We start from the raw sequence: 12,405 nt of genomic DNA, 5'->3' as shown, positions 1-12,405 counted from the left end.
GTTCACAAGCTTTGAGTCAATGGTTCTGTTTCTTGTCCTTTCGATTATTAACAGTGTATTTCATTTTTTGTGAAATCACTTGCTAATACAATGGTATATACTGAACCATCACTCACCCTCATGCCAAATCCAACCAGTATGTATGTGTGTGTGTTTGAAAACTTGATATCTGTGTATTTATTTATTTATTTTTTTGAAGCAGAATGCACCTTGTCACTTTTTTTGTAAATGTTGTGATGTGTAGATTTTGTGCCTGGTGGTCTGAATGGTCTTCTGTGTGTCTGGTATGAAAGGTGTATGAATGGCCTGTAAAGCGGTTGGTGCCTTGAAGTGGCTTTACAGCTCACGAGCTGCCAGTCATTGGTTCAGTTTTTTTGTCCATGTAATTGACAGTGCATTTCATTTTTGTGAAATCTCTTGTTAATTAAATTATATATACTGAACCATGTTATGTTATGTTATAATGTTTATATAGCACATGGCTACCCCATCAACAGGGCGTCCTGGCGCTTGCGGACATGCCTAATTACAGGACGGCCAGAATGGAGGCGACAGAGTGCCAGATCACAGGGGAACCCTAAACAGAAGAAAACAGCCAGGTTTTGATGTGTTTTCGAAAGAGTATATGGTTAGTAGTAGTACGCACTCTTAAAGGGATAGAGTTCCAGAGTTTCGGGGCCGGATACCTGAATAACCTGCCCCCGGTTCTGCACCTTCGGATCTTGATGGTACAGGCAAGAGAGAGGTCCGCAGAGCGGAGAGCACGCAACGGGACATAGAAGGAGCAGAGTCGCTGCAGGATTTGAGGGCCAAGGCAATAGAGAATTTTATGAATGAGACAAAGGGTTTTAAATTGAATGCGTTGGTTGACAGGCAGCCAGTGCAATCTACGCAGAAACTGGGAGGTATGGCAACGTTTCGGCAGTCCGAACAGAATGCGGGCAGCAGTGTTCCGAGCCCTTTGCAGTCTGTTAGTGACTGTCAAGTTGGAACCAAGCATAAGGGCATTGCAATAGTCTAGATGGGATAAGACCATAGCTTGGACGATTGTCTGACGGATAGAGGGTTCAAGGAAGCCAAGAATGGGTTTAAGAGAACGTAGGCGGCCGTAGCAAGTGCCAGCCACTCTTTTGGCATGGGATTCAAGGGTAAGTGAGTTGTCTATAATCAAACCCAAATTTTTAACTTCCTTCTAGGAGGCGGGCCCAATTTAGGGGGCCACCAATGCTCATCCCACTTCTGAGTGTCACTGCCAATAAGGAGAACCTCGGTTTTAGATGAATTCAGTTGGAGGCAGTTCGCCAGCTGGAAATGGCCAAGATGTCTTCTTGAAATTTGGCTTGGTCCCCCACGGTGTCATTAGAGAAGGTAAAGATCAATTGCGTGTCGTCCGCATAGGAAATTAATTTGATGTTACGTTCCCTGGCCAGCATGGCCAAGGAGCGGACATACAGTTAAACAACGTGGGGCTGAGGGCGGAACCCTGTCGGACACCGCAGTCCAAGTGGAATCTGCTGGATGAGTTCGGCAGAGCATGGACCTGGAATTAACGGTCAGATAGAAATGACACGATCCAATCCAGAGCTCCGTCTCCGACTCCTATCTCCCACAGTCTCCTAGAAGGATCCCGTGGGAGACCGTGTCGAACGCCGCACTCAAATCCAGCAGGACCACAGCTGGGGTGCTACCCATGTCTTGTGTCATCCTTAGCTGTTCCATAACGGCCAGTAGGGCCGATTCCGTGCTATGATTGGCGCGGAATCCGTTCTGGGATTCTTCCCAAATCCCATTAATCTCCAAAAAACCTGTCAAGATGGAATTCACGTATGCTTCCGCCACATTAGCCAAGTACGGAAGCAAGGAAATAGGTCGGAAACTTTCTGGCTTAGAAGGGTCCAGGGTGGAAAAGTTAAAGGACCGCAGAATGGAACCTAGGTACAAAAAAAGAATGGAAAGAAGGAGAGAAGGAAAGAAAGGGAAAAATAATGGGATGGAAAGAAAAGAATTACACTTGGAAAAAGGGATAGCAGGAAGAAACACAGACATAATAATGGGAAGAGAGAAGGAAAGAAAAGCTAAAAATAGAATGAAATATTGGAAAGAAGAATTGCGAGATGGGTACAAGGTCGGTGGAAGGAAAGAAAATAAAGAACTTGCAAATGGAAGGAACTCAAGAAGAGAGATAAGAGAAGGGCAAAGGAAGCTCAGGAGATGATAAAAAGTGAGGAAGGAACAAGAATGTGAGAATGGGACTACGGAAGGAAAGATGGAAAGCAGGAGGACATATGTAAATCTAAGGAAGGACTTAGATCTCAAAAGACACCTGAAAGAAGAATGGCTAGAAGAAAAGAAAAATGAAAAAATGGAATGAGAGGCGAATAAAAATAGAGGAAATAAATTAGTTGGAAAAAAGGTGGAGAGAAAAAGGAAAGAATAAATCAAAGAAAGAAAGAAGTAAATGCTGGTAATTGTGCAGTTTTTGGCCACGTTATTTTCAAATCAAACTGTAAAATGCATCATTCTGAAGCGTTTTCCTTTGGCCAGCAATGCCTACTATCTCCTTTATTAGAAAGGGCCGGAATCGATGACTTTGCTAGGACATTTCGTTCCATGCGGCTCAAAGTTTCTTTTGAGATTTTTTTAGCACAAAAGAAAATAAACATCTGGATCATTAATAAGCACAGAGTATGTGCATATATATGTACCGAAATATCTCGAAGTCTCAACTAAGGGCCATATATCCAGCTATATTTTTCCTGCAACGCTTGGAATAAATGAAAAATGTATACTCAGATTTAAAAGAGAACAAATTAATTACCAATTTGTAACAGATCAGGCATCACTATACAAAGGTAAGAGAGGAAAGAGGCTCCTTCTCCAAGGAGGCATCATAGCTGATGATTAGTATTAATATGGTGGGCAAGCAGATCAGCTCAAGCTATGCAATGAGGGAGACGATAAAAATAGTCGCATCCTGAGGTACTCAGCGAAACAAAGGAATTCCAAATACAAACAAAAATAGGAGTGTGGACCATTAGGCAATATGTAATTTGTTCATGGGATGTTGTTACTGTGCTCTCCTGTATCCAATATTTGTGCCAGGGGGGACTTATTGCCTCAAGAGTCTTAGAAAAGACAATTTAGAGACCACCAGAGTGGGTGGTCAACCCACCTCTGTGTGTACCAATTCAGATCTGGGCCGTTCATAGTGTAATGTAAAAAAAAGTGCTCTGTTGTTGGTTGCAAGATTAAAGCATTAGAAACGTTAATGGTGGATATCACTCTCTGACAGAAAAATTGGAGAGAGGAACAGGACCATATCAAATGTAATATGTTCACATGTTCAGCAATCGGATGTGCGTTGCGTGTTAAATTGGCCATGCAAAACCTTTGGGGGAGGGGTGGGGTTCAGTTGCCAATCGTGTAATACTTTAAAGAAACTGAATTTCAGTTTTGCCTCTCGCTGGCCACAGTCGTGCTCTACAAGTAGCTCAGTCCTATGTGAGTTTGATTGTTCCTTTCAGAGTTTTTTTGGGCATTTTTCCTGTAAGGAGGTTAGACAAGGATGGGAGTGAAGTTATTTGAGCAGTTGTGTGCCACCCAGTGTTGATCCCCGTATAAGAGCCCAATCCTTTAAAATATTTATTCACTATAGAGGGGTGAAAGGGTCAGCCAGTGGTAATAGAGCTTGTTGCAGACTGTGTCTCAACTGGGTGCATCTCAATTTTTGTTGGGGCTCAAACTGGATTCATCCAGAATTACTGCTAAGGAATTCAAATCCGATACTTGCGGCAGTTCTAATACTGTAAGGATTCCCTTATCCGATCAGTCCGTCCAGTCAGATTCAGATTCAAAATCTTGATTCAGTTTAAAACAAGTAAACCATAAAAAACAATGAACACATACTAAAATGATTAAGATCCCAAAATGACAAATTAAGATCAATATAGCAATATTCAACACAGTAAATCCATCTGAAAGTGGTGCTAAAATCAATACAGAAGTGTAAACACCCTTTAAGCGCATTCTATCAGTTTAAAATCATTTGATTTACTTACATTGCACAATTTAAAAGACAATCCACATAACTAATTCTAAGATCAGGCTGTTGTAAATTAAACAGCGATAGTGTTAAGCATTAGCTAAAGACATGATATCGTAATTCACTTGTTGCGTTTTCCCGCTCAATCTCTTTATACGGGCAGACTCCATTTTGTTTTCTGTCCTCCATTTTGTTTGCTACATATTGCCATGTGCTCGCCATGTGATGAGTCCTACCTCTTTACTAGTCACCCTTGGAGTCTGCCCAGCAACAGTCTATAAATAACCCTTTGTGCGTCTAGCGCATGCTCAGTAGAAGTCACATCTGTCTTTGATTAGCATAGATAGGAATGTGCATTTCCGCGGGCTTCAAGAACCGTTAACTCCACCCATGTATTGATCATGTTCAGAAATGTCCATATATGGTTGAAAATCATGTTCTGAGTTGTACCGGCCTACTTATGAGACCCTTCTTTGTGTATAAAAGGGGACTGTGTACTCGAGGTCTTTGTGCTACCTTGTACAATACTGTAGAGTGTTGTGTGGGCTGTAGTACTACCTTTTTAAGGTTTATTAAACTATGTTTTTGTATTTTCAGTTTCCGTGCCAAATTCTTTGTGTAGTCTGAGGACTTTGTGCACAGAAGGGCGAACCCTTTGCACTCGCAGGCCTTGCTGAGGCCTGTATTCATCAATTGACGCCCGACACGTGGGGCTCATCGGCGACTCGGATGCTCGAAGGATTGAAACCTTGCCGGTGACGTGATCACTGCCAGCGGCGTCTTTAGTCCTGGCATCCTGAGGTATTCTTCCTTCCTTTCCGATCTGACCATCTGGGTGGCGCCGGACCTCGACTGAGATCTCTTCTGTCGGTTTGCCATGCAGTGGCCATTTGGGCGAATTTGGAACTTGCCAGTTGGAATCTGGATGCTCTGGGTTGGTTAGAGCCGTTTTACGGTACTTGCTGCGAGCTTTTGGAAACCTGGGTTGGCAAGGCAGTTTTAGAATACGCTTGCTGTGGCTATTTGGTTTTGTGGGACTAGTCATATTTGGTTTTGGATTTGGGATATATGCGTTGCAACACATATAGGCAGGCAATGTGGAGATATTTCTCCTGCTCTTTGGATTTGAGCGGCGCAACGTGTTAAGTGCCATTTTTTATAATATTGCATATTTTGCACTCTTTTTTGACATGCCTGTTTTTAGCGCACTCCGTAAGTGGTGCTGCTGTTTTGGAAGTGACCGGTTAAGACTTGAGGAATCACAGCCGGCTCCCCCGCAGGGGACACCGAATAGGGATATATATGTGAAATTTGGTCTTTCCCCTATAATGTACAGCACATTTTGGAGAAAATACACCAAAAAGGATCCTGAGTTTCGTTGGCCTCTGTATGGATCGTTTGATTTGCGAAAAATTGAGTATGTGGAGCAGTGAATGTGTATGCGACGAGTGAGGCAAGATATGTTTGAATGTGTGCGTATGTGGGTGAAAGAAGTGCGTGAGCGCGAGAAACGTGAGAAAGCGCTGTTTGAGAAGGAACAACTAAAGAGTGAACGTGAGAGAGCGCAAGAGTTGAAAAGGCGTGAAACAAAGGAATTAGAAGAGAAACAGGAAAAGGAACGTAGATTGCAGATATCTGGCCAGTATGCTGTTCGGCAGCCTCTTTATCCTGTCCTTAATAAACCTGATGATTTTTCGTTATTAGATCGCTCTCCGCCTCCGTACGCTGGTCCATCTGCTCCGAGAGGGGGTCTTGGATTGCCCCAAGACAAGGTAGACACGCGGTCTCTGTTATCGAACGATCGTATGGCTGACCTTCGGAAGATTGCTTACCAAATAATCAAGGCTACTGTTTCTCTTCCTGAGTAAATGCAGTCTCTTGAAGGATGGCAGGATAGGGAGAAATTATATTTTACTGAAACTCTTTCTGATGAAGTGATTGCATCTTTTCGGAAATATTCCGATGTTTTTGAACCTGATGATGTGGTACATGATTCTAAAGAATTGCGTAAAGTCTTCTTCCTCTTTCTCAGGTCACGATGCGATTCGACGGCTGTTTGCGTTGCGGGATGAGATGTTGTTATGGCAGGGTTTTTGGCTTTATTTAGCAGTGATAATAGATCATTATTCTTGCTCGCATCTAGTATAGGCCTTCTTAGCCTGTGTTGGCCCTTTTAAACCCTTTTTCCAGACCTAGAAGAGGATAGCTGCTTAATATGCCTTTATTCTTGACTTTAACCTGTCTATTGCCTATTGGCTTTGACATATTAGACATATTGGTATGGTTCATGTAGGTATTCTGACAGAGCTAAGGAGCATTTCACCCCTTTCAGGCCTAAAGCTAGAGAGACTCCATCTTGATGGAAGCAGAGAGGCTTTCTAGGGCGAAGGCAATGTTTTCACTTAAGGCTGTTGTGCTGGAGGGAAAATCCAGTTAGGACTGCTTCTTATCCGAGAAATGTGTTTTTCTCTTGGGCCCAGACGTAACAAGCAGATGGCCACTGCGGTTGCGTGAAAGCCTGGGAGCTGGCACAGGAATTCGGTAGGAGACAGCCCTCCTGTGGAAATTTCCATGAGGGGAGAGGAATCCATAATAGCGAGCTACAGGAGAGGAGGAGTGTTCAGTTCAGTTTTGGAAGTCATTGCAGCGTGGTGTGCAGTTCAGCGTGGTGCTCAAAACAACTTGGAGCACAGGACTGCTGGGAGCCCAGAACAACTTGGAGCTCTGAATAGCTTGCAGAGAGAGAGAGGATGTCTGCTAGGAGCTGCAGAATAGAGTGCAGTTCTTGAATGGAGAAAGAAGGCAGACGATTGCTGAAGATGAGGAGAGAGAAAAGCAGTGCAGAGAGCATCAAAGAAGGCTGTCAGCTGGAGCAACTGAACCAGAGGCGTGGTGATGTGGTGAAGGAGGGAGAGACAGAGAGAGCCCTAATCCCACCAGAGGCAGAGAGAGAAATCTTCCTTCTAATAGGTGAGGTAGTCTGAATTAGTTACATTTACACTCTACACTTAATCTTTTCCCTTTTTAGCGGAGTGTTCCTGTTATGTGTAATCCTTCTCTTTCAAGCGGTGTGTTCTACCTATAGTCTTTGTTAGATGTGCATTAATGTTTATATTACTGTAATAAACCCCCCCCAGTTTATAACTAACTGGTGTGTAGTCCCTATTCTTGTTCACTAAAGGTAAACGGCGCTTCTAGGTAATTGCCAGGTGCATGAATGGATGAGTAATCCCAATCAGGTGAGTGGTGATCACATAAATAGGGAGTGAGTGAACCTTTGATGCCAAGAGCAGGTAATACATAATAATCTGGACCCACACTCAAAGTTATTATTGTAGTTTCATCCCGAGTAGACAGCTGAGATAATATCCCAATATATATATATATATGTATAGGTGTTCATAGGAATGTGGTCGTCGTTGATATGCGGCGTTAATGAGAACGGCGGGAGGGATACTGCCGTGTAAAGCCACCGGATTGTGGTATAAGACTAAATGAGAGCGACAGGGGGGACACTGTCGTGGATGTTTCGCAGGATCGCGAACGCTTTGGAAAAGGAGAGCACTGGGGCTGCAGACCCACGTGTGTAGACGCACCAGATTGTGTGTCAGATCTGCCCTAGGGTAGAACGGTCTGGGTCAGGGTGGCCGCGAGACCAACTGATGTGAATAAGTGTAGTGTAGGGTATGGATATCCCTAGTAATCAGTGAGTATTCTTAGTATCCCTATAGATTTAGTGGTGTTCTTAATAATATGAGCTTGTATATTGCGAGTTCCCTATCCTCAGGTAGGTACCAGGTGCCTGGATATAGAGGAGTCCTGAGGACGGAAGGTGAGTACGTTTTGGCTGGGTCACAGGGGCCCCTGGGGGCTGATCCCATCTAAACAGAAAATCCAGCCATTACATTTTGGCGTAGTCGGACAGTTTACGAAGCCTGTGTGCCTGGCCATGTGTTTAGAGAGTTGCCCATGTGTTCTGAGGGAGTGCCCTGAATGCTAGTTCCATCTGGCTTAATGTTGCAGTTTATGTAGCCTGTTAGACCTATTGGCTTGAACAGTTGCAGCGTGAGGAGATTGTATTTCATCATGGCATTTGGTTTATTCAGGGTGGAAGGAATGGTTTTCATCTTGGTGTTTAAACTGTCAGAGTTGAAGGATGGCATTACATGAGAAAGCCAGTTACATCTATGTGATGGTCCAATTGTATAAATGTGTGTAAAAAATGCTTTTAAATTGCCCATTCAATTGCTTGCTGCATCTGCTTATGCTGTGCAATGTGAAATGTGTTCATTGTTCTATGATCTGTGGAGTTATGTGAATATAGCTCCTTGTGAATAGCGCCATATTTTTGTGATTTGTGAGGTGCAGGTTCTCATGTTGATCTGTTGTGTTCCTTGTGCATTGCGCCTTGGAAATGTTGTTTGTGAAAGGCTTGTCTTGTAAATATGGCTTGTAAATAGCGCCATGTGGTCATGGCTTGGACAGGGCATGTTATCATTACGTTTGGCAGGAGAGAGCTGGATCTTTCTCGGGTGCTTGGGGATAACGTTTTTGAAAATATGTACGTGTCATTTGTAAACGTGAAGAAATGTGCTAATGATTTTCCCATGTATAAATGGACGTTGGGGAAATGTTTCCATTTGAGCTGCCAAAGGGTTAATATCTTGAGTTGAGGTGGCAGCCTTTATTTTTTACATGCTGTCAACATGCATGGTTATCTGACCTGACTATAAAAGTCAGTGAATTATTTTAAGGATTTTTGATGGTTTGATTTTGACTTTTTTTTTGATTCCTTGGTCAGCCTACGTGCTTTGTCAGTTTCTTGACGGAAAGGTAACATCTTGTGTTTTGAGAAGGGTTCTGTTCATTTCACATTCCTTTTGAAATGCGTCTACGAATTTGTGTGGGTTCACCTTGGAAACTGAAGTGCTTATAAATCAACCAGTGAATTACGGAGAAAGCTGTTCTTTTAAACTGAGTGAAATGTTGATAATATAGCCCGTTAGAGTGCACGCTACGAGCTGTTTTCATTAATTATTTCTGTGAGGGGTTTCCATCTAGACAGGAATGTGCTGCTTTAAAAATAATAAATCTTGCCCGACTGTGCATGGTAACATGTGCTTTTAATTAGTGACTGGCAACTATTTGCCTTTGAAATGAAAATGTTAAAATGTAAATGTATGTTTTTATAAATGTGACCTTAAATACAATATTGAAATGTATTTGCATTTTTATGCTGTTTTACAAATTATTTCTCTTTGACAAATGGACCTTTTTTAATTGGCAATGCACTGTAACAGAATTGTTTTTGTTAAACTCGAGCTTCTCTTAGTTACAAAATAAGGCAGGAGAGATTTGTTTTTTGACCTTGGCAAGACCAGCTGGTCTGCGCAGACGAACTTTTTTTTCATTCTGCAGGTTTCGATCACGTCCCAGTGTGTTATGATTGGCTACAGTCCAATTTTCTTCCGCGCACGGCTTGTTTATTTAAGGGCGGGGTGGCCTGCTCTTCAGATTCTGACCTGGGAAAATGGGAGGCTTGCAGTGCCCTGCTGATGCTGTCATAATTTGGCGGTACTCCAAATTCTTTTTTTTTCACACTGTAGCATGTCTCTTGCCCAGAAGGGTGAGACTGACTTAGTTAGGATTAGGGTATGTTAGGCCCCACTCAATGTTACTAAAAGTTAAATTTTGAATGTTTTAATTAATTAGGATATTTCCTTTTCAATAATGAAAGGCACCCGGGGTGCTTTTTAAATGGAAAATTTTATTTTACAAGAATAATGATACTGGTTCTCTTGTTTCTAGGATGGCTGCAGTTGGGGTGCGTGCGTGCGTCTGCCCACTCCCTTTATTTGTTTTAGCTTTTTATTTTCATGTTATTATTTTAGTTTATTGTTTTGGATGATGGAACCAGACCAGACCAGACCAGACCAGACCGGGTGATGGATGGCCCCATTGGAGGAAGTGTCCAGGATGCAGGGTGGTGGCCTACACTGAAGAATTTGGACATTAAATAATCCCTTGGACAATCAGGCCCCACTTTTAAAGCAAAAAAACGTGTCACCTATTATGACTAAGTTATTTAATTCCCTGGCCTGCAATTTCACTACAAGCAGGCCCCACTTTTAAAAGAATATGTCACCTATTATAGTTTTTCCAAATGAAGGACTTTTTTCAATGATGGTGCGCACTTGTGTTTCACCGTGCGATTTAAAATGTTTTATGATTATGTATTAATGTTTGCCCAGACCTTGCAATTGTATTTTTCAGATTTCACTTTAAATTGACAAATGTCAGCAGGTAGGCCTCATTTAGGCCTATTGTTATTTTCATCTCACATATTAGCACCTACACCAATAGTTTCATGAGTCATCATTAGCTTAAGTTGCCTATAGTACGTAAGGCTCATTTAGGCCCTTTCTTGTTCTCTCATTAGAAGTTGAAACACATTTTAGTTTTTATGTTCACAACTGTAGGTAGGCCTCATTTAGCCTTAAGTTGTCCGAAGTAGGCCCATTTAGGCCCCTTGCTGTTTTCATTCAACACATAAGTCCCTACATCACTAGATTTCACCAGTTATCATTAGAAGTTGAGGAACATTTAGTTTGAGGATGCTTTGGTTAGTTTCTGTTGTTATCAGATCCAATCTCAGATATGTTTCAGCATTCGAGTCAAGGGTGCTTTGATTTGTTTTTAGGTTTCTATTCCCTACAATTGAGTTTCAGGTAGAATTTTCTTGAGTTGTCATTGTTTTTAGGGAGTTTTTTAGGTTTTGATTTGTTGATAGATTGTGTTGATGTTTGTTTATTTAGATGTTATTGTTTGTCAGATGTTCGCAAGATAAGGATCTAAGGGTGGATGGCAGAGTTTTTTGGGCTTTATTTAGCAGTGATATAGATCTTAATCTTGCTCACATCTAGGATAGGTATTTTTAGCCTATGTTGGATAGATTGTGTTGATGTTTCTTTAGATGGTTGTTGTTGTTTACAAGATGCTCGCAAGATAAGGATCTAGGGTGCAATGTTATGGCAGGGTTTTTGGCTTTATTTAGCAGTGATAATAGATCATTATTCTTGCTCGCATCTAGTATAGGCCTTCTTAGCCTGTGTTGGCCCTTTTAAACCCTTTTTCCAGACCTAGAAGAGGATAGCTGCTTAATATGCCTTTATTCTTGACTTTAACCTGTCTATTGCCTATTGGCTTTGACATATTAGACATATTGGTATGGTTCATGTAGGTATTCTGACAGAGCTAAGGAGCATTTCACCCCTTTCAGGCCTAAAGCTAGAGAGACTCCATCTTGATGGAAGCAGAGAGGCTTTCTAGGGCGAAGGCAATGTTTTCACTTAAGGCTGTTGTGCTGGAGGGAAAATCCAGTTAGGACTGCTTCTTATCCGAGAAATGTGTTTTTCTCTTGGGCCCAGACGTAACAAGCAGATGGCCACTGCGGTTGCGTGAAAGCCTGGGAGCTGGCACAGGAATTCGGTAGGAGACAGCCCTCCTGTGGAAATTTCCATGAGGGGAGAGGAATCCATAATAGCGAGCTACAGGAGAGGAGGAGTGTTCAGTTCAGTTTTGGAAGTCATTGCAGCGTGGTGTGCAGTTCAGCGTGGTGCTCAAAACAACTTGGAGCACAGGACTGCTGGGAGCCCAGAACAACTTGGAGCTCTGAATAGCTTGCAGAGAGAGAGAGGATGTCTGCTAGGAGCTGCAGAATAGAGTGCAGTTCTTGAATGGAGAAAGAAGGCAGACGATTGCTGAAGATGAGGAGAGAGAAAAGCAGTGCAGAGAGCATCAAAGAAGGCTGTCAGCTGGAGCAACTGAACCAGAGGCGTGGTGATGTGGTGAAGGAGGGAGAGACAGAGAGAGCCCTAATCCCACCAGAGGCAGAGAGAGAAATCTTCCTTCTAATAGGTGAGGTAGTCTGAATTAGTTACATTTACACTCTACACTTAATCTTTTCCCTTTTTAGCGGAGTGTTCCTGTTATGTGTAATCCTTCTCTTTCAAGCGGTGTGTTCTACCTATAGTCTTTGTTAGATGTGCATTAATGTTTATATTACTGTAATAAACCCCCCCCAGTTTATAACTAACTGGTGTGTAGTCCCTATTCTTGTTCACTAAAGGTAAACGGCGCTTCTAGGTAATTGCCAGGTGCATGAATGGATGAGTAATCCCAATCAGGTGAGTGGTGATCACATAAATAGGGAGTGAGTGAACCTTTGATGCCAAGAGCAGGTAATACATAATAATCTGGACCCACACTCAAAGTTATTATTGTAGTTTCATCCCGAGTAGACAGCTGAGATAATATCCCAATATATATATATATATGTATAGGTGTTCATAGGAATGTGGTCG

General features: G+C 42.4%; 1 protein-coding gene and 1 long non-coding RNA gene across 2 annotated transcripts in view; one reads left to right on the top strand and one right to left on the bottom strand.

Moving 5' to 3' along the window:
• LOC147692322 (sperm microtubule associated protein 1-like) overlaps positions 1–12,405 on the bottom strand; it is a 359,300-nt gene that overhangs the window by 283,134 nt on the left and 63,761 nt on the right. The window lies entirely within an intron of this gene.
• On the top strand, positions 6,661–12,137 carry LOC147692323 (uncharacterized). Its single transcript, XR_015300021.1, has 2 exons — positions 6,661–7,012; positions 9,851–12,137. It is a non-coding gene; the product is annotated as an uncharacterized LOC147692323 (long non-coding RNA).

Source organism: Lissotriton vulgaris, chromosome 9 (assembly GCF_964263255.1).
Source record: "Lissotriton vulgaris chromosome 9, aLisVul1.2, whole genome shotgun sequence".
Classification (NCBI taxonomy): domain Eukaryota; kingdom Metazoa; phylum Chordata; class Amphibia; order Caudata; family Salamandridae; genus Lissotriton; species Lissotriton vulgaris.
This window is presented reverse-complemented; position numbering and strand designations above follow the sequence as displayed.